This window comes from Symphalangus syndactylus, chromosome 6, assembly GCF_028878055.3.
Source record: "Symphalangus syndactylus isolate Jambi chromosome 6, NHGRI_mSymSyn1-v2.1_pri, whole genome shotgun sequence".
NCBI lineage: Eukaryota > Metazoa > Chordata > Mammalia > Primates > Hylobatidae > Symphalangus > Symphalangus syndactylus.
Genome location: NC_072428.2, coordinates 33,948,316 through 33,957,367, shown reverse-complemented (window position 1 = coordinate 33,957,367; position 9,052 = coordinate 33,948,316). Strand labels below are relative to the sequence as shown.

Genomic DNA, 9,052 nt, shown 5'->3' with positions numbered 1-9,052 from the left:
ACGGACCAAAAGAGAGTGCAGTTGCAAGATTTAGTAGAGTGAAAACAGAGCTCCTATACAAAAGGAGGGGACCCAAAGGGGGTTGCCATTGCCAGCTCGAATGCCTGGGTTTATATCCCCATCCTTGTCCCTCCCACTGTGCTCTCAGGCAATAGATGATTGGCTATTTCTTTACCTCCTATTTTTGCCTAATTAGCATTTTACTGAGCTCTCTTTACTATCTGATTGGTTGGGTTTGAGCTAAGTTGCAAGCCCCATGTTTAAAGGTGGACACAGTCACCTTCCCAGCTAGGCTTCGGGATTCTTAGTCGGCCTAGGAAATCCAGCTAATCCTGTCTCCAGTCCCCCCTCTCAACAGGAAAACTGTTGGGGAGGTTGACCAATGACCGCTCTGCTTCCTGATGAACTGGGGCATAGCAGGGGTTGTGCAGTTGAGATTTCCTCGAGAGGGGTGCCTTCAATGTCATTAACATTGGAGTACGGGCTAGCAGGCCAGTCCAGTGGTCCGTGGTAGATCTTAGTCATGGACTGCATCTGGGGCTCCATTTGAAGAATGATTTGTAGTTTTATAGCTTTGATTCTGGAACAGACAAACTTAACAAGGAGGTTAAAGATACAGGGTCCAAAGAGGAGTAGCAATATTATAGCTGCTAGAGGTCCTAATAAGGGGAGAATCCAGGGCATCCAGTGGCTGAGGAGGCCCCAGGGTCCAGTGTTTTTAAGCTCCTCTACTCTACTTTGTATTCGATCTGAATTTCCTTAACTTTCTCGGTGACAATGCCAGATTGATTAACATAATAACAGCATTCTTCCCCTAAAAATAAACAGGTTCCCCCACTTTTGGCGGTTAGCAAGTCTGAAGCTCTTTGATTTTGAAGGACTACTGCTGCTAGTGAGTTAAGTTGATCTTGCAAGGTGACCAGGGAGTCAGCGACCTGTTCCATATCACCATTTAGTTCTTAAGATAGTTTGTAGTAGAACTGAGTAGAGGTTGTGATACCGCCAATGCCAGTACCCCGTCCACCTAGCACTCCTGCTCCAATAACAAAAGGAAGAATGGGTACTCTTTTGTTGCGGGGCTTAGGTACATGATTATATAAATCTTGTTCAGTGTAGATGGTCATAGGGGGCACTAAGAATGAGAGGAAGCACATAGATTCTGAAAAGCCACTCAAACAATGATAGGCTGAGGTACCACAGACAAAAAATATTCCTGAGGGTAGGCAGACTATTCGTGTGGGAGGAGTTACCCACCTGATACACTGGGAGTTGGTAGTGTCTATAGTAATGCTAAATTTTAAACAGGTGAGGTTTGAAGTATGGGTTATTTCCAGATTGGAGACAAGAGGTCCTACTGAAACAGAAGTGGTATTTATTTCTGTGCTGAAGTTCAGGTACAGGGATTGAAATGTATGGCCTGAAGTGCAGGGGGAGGCACATCCAACAGTTAGTAGGGTTTTAGGCCGAGACCTCATGGAGCCCAGTGAGGGTGGTATTAAATAGACTTACCAGGTGAGTATGGGTACGGAGGGTTTCATGTAGTTTTGAGAGATCTAGTCCTTTGTAGGGGATAGGGGTGCTATGTACCAGGGTCAGTTGGGAGATTACTTCCTTTATGTGTTTTTCTCTTGCCTGATCTTGAACTCCACCCCCACCAGACATACCAGTATGGGTGAAGTTAAGTCCAACAGACAGTGGCTCCAAGTCCTCAAGGACAACTAGGATTAATCATTTTCCCTGTCCAATAATGAGTATTTGCATGCATGCAAAGAGTGGCAGAGGTATAGCAGTTGCAGGGCATATGAGTGTGGGCAGTGAAGGTGGGGTTTCCCTTAGATAAACTCCTATATGATGGGGCATCAATATTCCCAGGAAGCCGCATTCTCCAAAGAAACTCTTGGTAAGGGGAGATACTGGTCGTACAGCGGCATGGTGGGGGTGCAGTGAGAGTGAAAGGGGGTAAGAGAACAGTAAAGAGAAAAATATGATAAGAGAGGGCCATGGGGATTTATGATTTTAGTTACTTTCCTCACAGTTGTCTGACAGCCACAAGTCTCCTTTAGCAGTGAGTATGCTGTTCACATCATGAGATGTCCACACAGTAAGATCTCTTCCCTGTATTATTTTAACTGCTTCAGATACTAAGACTGTTACTGCCGCCACTACCCATAGACAATGAGGCCAACCCTTTGCCACTACATCAATTTCCTTACTTAGGTATGCCATGGGTTGCAAGCTCATTCCTCGGACCTGTGTAAGGACTCCTAGAGCTATTCCTGTTTTTTCTGTGACATATAAAGAAAAGTCTTGTCCTGTTGGCAAGCTTAACACTGGGGCTTGGGTTAAGGCCTTCTTTAGGGCCTGGAAAGCCACTTCTACTTCAAGTGTCCATTTTACTAAATAAGTATTGGCTGAGTTTCCTTAATTAGTGTATATAATGGTCTGGCTATTTCACCGTACCTGGGAATCCATATTCGGCAGAAACCTGTTATGCCAAGGAACGCTCTTAGTTCCTTTAGGGTTTTGGGATAAGGATAAGCCAGTATAGGCTGGATACATTCCTCACTGAGGGCCATGGTGCCTTTGGATAATTTTAGCCCTAAGTATTTAACCTGCTGTCAGCAGAGCTGAGCCTTTGGTCTGGAAACCTTGTAGCCACAGGTAGCAAGGAAATTTAAGAGTGCTTGGGTGGCTTGATGGCACAAGGTTTCTGAATGGGCAGCTAAAAGTAAATCATCCACGTACCAAAGGACAAAAGTGTCCAGGTATGAGAATTGACTCAAATCTTGGGCTAATGCCTGGCCAAATAGATGGGGGCTATCCCTGAACCCTTGGGGTAAACAGTCCAGGTGAGTTCAGACATTGGGTTCAAAGGATCTTCAAAGGCAAACAAGAATTGAGAGTCAGGGTGTACAGGGATACAGAAAAAGGCATCCTTAAGGTCCAGGACTGTAAACAACTCTGCTTCCTCTGGTATTTGGGAAAGCAGAGTATAAGGGTTAGGTACCACTGAGTATAGAGGGACAACGGCCTCATTGATAATCCTGAGATCTTGCACTAATCTCCGCTGTCCGTTGGGTTTCTGTACTCCTAAAATTGGAGTATTGCAGGGGCTACTGCATGGTTTTACTTGGCCTTGGATTTTTAGTGTCTGATTTAGCAGTAGCATTATATCTCTCCATGTCAGATCAAAGGATTGTCCTAACCCTTGTAAAACATCAATATAGCCATCAGGGATATCTGAGAATTTACCTAGGTCTATTTTAATTTGCTTTAAGTCTGAGAGAGAAAAAGGTACATGCACTTTGGCTGTGCCGAATTCTCCTCCTCCCACTGCTTGGAGGGCGCATAACCAGGGAATATTGACACTCCTTGGTTCATTGTTTACCCCTTTGTCTATCTCCTTTTGGACTGTTTGGGTTGCAGGGGGGTCCTTATTAGTTGGGGAAGGAGTCGGGGGGATGCTGGGGTAGGGAGGTAGACTCTGAATGTTTCCTGCAGGGCATAAATCACACTTTTTACATAATTGCGAGTTGTCTCTTAATGAAAAGAAAGTTTGTACATATGGCACTTCACTCCATTTGCCTTCTTTTCTACAAAAGAGGTCTAGCTGTAAGATGGTGTTACAATTTATACTTCCCTCAGGAGGCCAGGTTTCTCCCCCTTGTAAGAGGATATTGTGGCCAGGCGGTACTGCAGAAGAATATAAGTCGTTTCTTTCTTAGCGTCTGAGGATCAAATTGGTCCCAATTCTCCAGAATACATCTTAGGGGTGTTTTTGCCTTGAGGGGAATGTTTCCCATCTGAAAAAGGAACATAGGGATGCCAGCACCCCTAGTCATTTTCCAATGACCATTAGTCCTAGAGCATCCTCTATGGTCCTAATGCTTATTCCTTTCCAGGGTGCATAACCACCCATGGACCTCTGCTTATCAGATTAGATATGCTCACCAATGTAGCAGTCCTGTGCCCCTTTTCCCGCCTTTCTTGACCACAAAGAAATGCGTCCGGGCTGCTGGATTCCAGTGGTCCTTTACCAGCGTGCCCAACATTGCCTCTGTGCTCAGGGGTGAATCCTAGACCTGGGCTGGGTTCCTGGGTATTTCATAACAACCCAGCTGCCCCATCAAGATGCATTCCCATAAACAGTTCTTATGAAAATTTGTTTCAGAGAGGGTGTAGGTAACCTTTTGAGTCAGGATTGAGATAGTCTTTTTTGATTCTGTACGTACTTTAAGGCTTGGCTGAGTGCAAACAGCTCGCACATTTGAGGAGACCAGTTATTAGGCAATTTTTCTAACTCTGCTTCTGCAAGAATCTCCCTAACAATTACTGAATACCCATTGTGGTATTTTCCTCAATCACCTGGGAGGAAGCATCTAGCCTCCTGTCTTGAAGGGAGTTCCCCCTAGGTCTGGTTGGACCTTTGTATGGTAACTAAGATTGAAATCTCCTGTTAGGAAATCTGCTGGGCTGAGGGAATTTTCAGTGGTTGGTGTTAAATCACCTTTTTCTAAAAAAATAGCCGCATACTTTAAGATTTTTGAGTTAGTAAGCTACCTTTTTGCTTTTTTGACTTAGGATAATTCTGAACTCATGAGGTGTGCTCACAATGTGGTTTCCTCACAATGAGGTTTCCTCTAAAAGTTTCTTTTCTACTTTCTTCTATTAGCAAAGTAGTTGCTGCTACAGATTGAATGCATCCATGGGTTACTGGGTTAAGGATTTTTGATAGGAAAGCTACGGGTTGTCAGTGGTCTCAGTGTTTTCAGGCTACGCCCTTGTTTACACTGACATCAAGGTAGTATTAGAGTGTTATGGGGTTATGGAGAAGACCTTCAATTATCAATTATAGGTTTTAAATTTACCCTTGCTTTTAAAGGAATAGGGCTTACTGTTTTTTACTATCTTTTTCTCCTTGACTCCCTCTTTCTCTGTCTCCCCCCACCTCTCTCTCCCCCCTCTCTCTCTCTCCCCCCTTTCTCTCTCCCCCGTCTCTCTCTCTCCCCCATCTCTCTCTCTCCCCCATCTCTCTCTCTCCCCCATCTCTCTCTCCCCCATCTCTCTCTCTCCCCGTCTCTCTCTCCCCCATCTCTCTCTCTCTCTCTCCCTCTCTCTCTCTCCCTCTCTCTCTCTCCCCGTCTCTCTCTCTCTCCCCATCTCTCTCTCTCTCCCCATCTCTCTCTCCCCCGTCTCTCTCTCTCTCCCGTCTCTCTCTCTCTCTCTCCTGTCTCTCTCTTTCTCCCCCGTCTCTCTCTCTCTCTCCCCCGTCTCTCTCTCTCCCCATCTCTCTCTCTCTCTCCCCCGTCTCTCTCTCTCTCTCCCCCGTCTCTCTCTCTCTCCCCCGTCTCTCTCTCTCCCCGTCTCTCTCTCTCTCCCCCGTCTCTCTCTCTCCCCCGTCTCTCTCTCTCTCCCCCGTCTCTCTCTCTCTCTCCCCCGTCTCTCTCTCTCCCCCGTCTCTCTCTCTCCCCATCTCTCTCTCTCTCCCCCGTCTCTCTCTCTCCCCCGTCTCTCTCTCTCTCCCCCGTCTCTCTCTCTCCCCCGTCTCTCTCTCTCCCCCCTCTCTCTCTCTCCCCCGTCTCTCTCTCTCCCCCGTCTCTCTCTCTCCCCCGTCTCTCTCTCTCTCCCCGTCTCTCTCTCTCCCCCGTCTCTCTCTCTCTCCCCCATCTCTCTCTCCCCGTCTCTCTCTCCCCCGTCTCTCTCTCTCCCCCGTCTCTCTCTCTCCCCCATCTCTCTCTCTCTCTCCCCCGTCTCTCTCTCTCTCCCCGTCTCTCTCTCTCCCCCGTCTCTCTCTCTCCCCCGTCTCTCTCTCTCTCCCCGTCTCTCTCTCTCCCCCGTCTCTCTCTCTCCCCCATCTCTCTCTCTCCCCCATCTCTCTCTCTCTCCCCCGTCTCTCTCTCTCTCCCCCGTCTCTCTCTCTCTCTCCCCGTCTCTCTCTCTCCCCCGTCTCTCTCTCTCTCCCCGTCTCTCTCTCTCCCCCATCTCTCTCTCTCCCCCATCTCTCTCTCTCTCCCCCGTCTCTCTCTCTCTCTCCCCGTCTCTCTCTCTCCCCCGTCTCTCTCTCTCTCCCCCGTCTCTCTCTCTCTGTCTCCCCCATCTCTCTTTCTCCCCCGTCTCTCTCTGTCTCCCCCATCTCTCTCTCTCTCTTTCATCTCTCTCTTTCATCTCTCTCTCCTCAGTCTCTCAGCCATTTACAAACTTGGGGCCCTGGTAAGGGTGGTGGGAAACAGGTCCCACATAACTGCCCATGTCGAGAGCTGTACACCTAAATTGGGAGGGACACCAGGGATAAGACTCCCTGGGTTTATCATCCAGATGCCTAAGGATGCAGCATAGAGCTTCCTTAGATCCCTTTGGAGATACAACTTGCTAGAGGAAATGAAAGTCTGAACCATTAGTACCTAGGAGGCAGGGATCAGAGGAAGTAGATTCAGAGGTAAGGAGAATTGGGGGGCTACACTTTCAAGAAGTGTCGGGACCTAGGAGTTATGGGTCAGAAGGAAAGGTAGGGCGCACGCATGGGCGACCGTTGAGTAGAGACTTCTGGCTGTGCCATGATCTCAACTGGCTACTGCCAGGAGTTGGGGACAACAGCTTTCTGCCTCTAGTCAGCCCATGGCTTCCCCAAGAAAATTGAAAGTGGAAGCTGGCTCCAGGCAGACCAACATCCCCAACTCAGAAGGGTTGGGGGTTGTTAGAAAGCCTTTCCCCAGATAGCCTCACACCTGAGTCTTAAGTCCAGTGGCCATGCTAATCATTTTTAACTGGCCGACAGGTGCCCGGCATTTTCCTCCAATTCTAAGGAAGGACAGAATAGCAAGTGAAAGGGGTCCAATATTACTCACCACTTTGGAGGTCCCTTCGTGGTCACCAAAATGTTACTGGGGGTCTTGCTCCCAGAGCTCCCAAGATGGTGGCAGGCCACTTCCAAGATGGTGGCAAGCCTCTTATTCTCTGACCTGGGGTTCTTGGCCTGATTCCAAGGAATGGCATCTTGGGCCATGCGGTGAGTGTTATAGCTCTATTAGAAGCTGTGAGTCATGGAAGAGAAGCGTGGAACCCAGTGACTAGTGTTCAGCTCAATTAGGTCGAACCCAGGCACTTCGCTGCGCAAGAACAATGGCCAGCCTTTAGCCCGAACAATGGCCAGCCTTTAGCCCGATCAGGAGGGGCAATGGGCGCCTGACTGGATCAGAAGCACAGCGGACACCCTGCCAGATCCGGAGGGATGGAAGTCAGCAGTGGGTCTGCGACGGCAGCAAGCAGCAGTGGTGGACTGCGAGTGAAAGCTCAGCTGGAGCTGTAACAAACGCGGACTAGGAGAATGCAGTTGCAAGATCTAATAGAGTGAAAACAGAGCTCCTACACAAAGGGAGGGGACCCAAAGGGGATTGCTGTTGCTAGCTTGAATGCCTGGGTTTATATCCCGATCCTTGTCCCGCCCACTGTGCTCTCATGCAATAGATGATTGGCTATTTCTTTACCTCCTGTTTTTGCCTAATTAGCATTTGCCTAATTGGCATCAGATGTGAGCTAAGTTGCAAACCCTGTGTTTAAAGGTGGAAGTGATCACCTTCCCAGCTAGGCTTAGGGATTCTTGGTTGGCCTAGGAAGTCCAGCTAGTCCTGTCTCTCAAAAGCACACATATATTATCTCAGATACAAGAAGTCTTAGAGATAGGCAGTTCCAAGACTTGTTCATTGTTTCAATTATACCAGCAAGAACACAAGCTCATTCTTCCTTTCCACTTTGCCTTCCTTAACTGTTTTTTTTTTATCCTTATTCTCATCATTTCATATTATAAGCTGGCTACTCTAGCTCTAGATGCCATGGTGGTATTTAAAGCAAAAGTAAAGAGCATTAGTCAGGTACCTTAGTTGAAAACAACGAATTCATCCCTGCTAGTTTAAGCTTAAAAATGGTTTACAATCTATTCAGCACCCCATGAAACCACTGGGAGGATGGTGGAAAACAGGGCCTAGTCTCAGCTCTCAGGAGAAAAAATCCCCAAGTCCCATCACAAAACAGTATGGAAACTACAGCTATTGCCATTGTTTAGCTCTAAATTTTAGGAACTTGTTTTCACTGAAACTTGAGCTTACTTTCAAGTTGGTGCACAGGTAAGAGTGGTTTTTGCCATTACTTTTAAAAGACAAAAACCACAATTAGTTTTGCACCAAACTAATACCACACCTGTTTCAGGAATTTCATCCTAGCCACAGGGTGACCAACTGTTCAGGTTTTCCTGTGACTAAGGGAGTTCCTGGGGACACAAGACTTCCAGTAGCAAAACTAAGGATTAAGATTAATAGGTTACCCTATCTTACTACCAGTATTAGTAGGTTACCCTATCTTACTATCACTAGGAAACTGCCATCATTGCCACTGAGGATGCCTAAATCCGGATACCTCAACCATCAACCACCTATAACAGGGTGGAAACTCCACACAGAGGCTGTTTCCTAAACAGTGCTCCCTTCCAAATCATCCTCATGAGGGTGTCTTATGGGGCTTAGATTGTACGCCTGATCGGTTAGAAGATCCTAACTTCTATGCTAGGCAATCCAAAAGATGATGGATAGTTACAAATATAAACATCTACTTCAAAGTGTAAGGGGGCATTGACAATCAGTTTGCTCCTGTACCTTTTTGTTTTATCAGAAAACAGATTAGTTTTCCCACAAGCTCTTTCTGGGCAAAACTGGGTTACATGGCCAAATGTAGCTGCAGAGGAGATTAGAAAAATTAATACTGGGATTCCCAACTCCAGGGGGAAATAAGTTGAAAATCTCATCGGAGGAGTCAACCAATGATATCTACCACAAGAACATCTATGTGAATTTGTATACCTTTTCCTACATTGGCACCAGATATTGTCTGTAGCATGTTGTTTTCTTTTTTCTTCAAATTATGGTATGCAGATCATCACTATCAGAATTGCTTCAGATTTTAAAAAGTCTCCTGATATTTTAAATTCAGAATACTAGACTCACCCTGAATGAACTAAGGCACAACCCCTAGGAGTGAAGGCCTGAGGGACTCTACAGTGTTA

General features: G+C 46.9%; 1 pseudogene; it reads right to left on the bottom strand.

The window, feature by feature from the left end:
* Nucleotides 1–351: 351 nt before the first annotated feature.
* LOC129485253 (syncytin-1-like) lies at nucleotides 352–2,002 on the bottom strand (annotated as a pseudogene).
* Nucleotides 2,003–9,052: the final 7,050 nt, after the last annotated feature.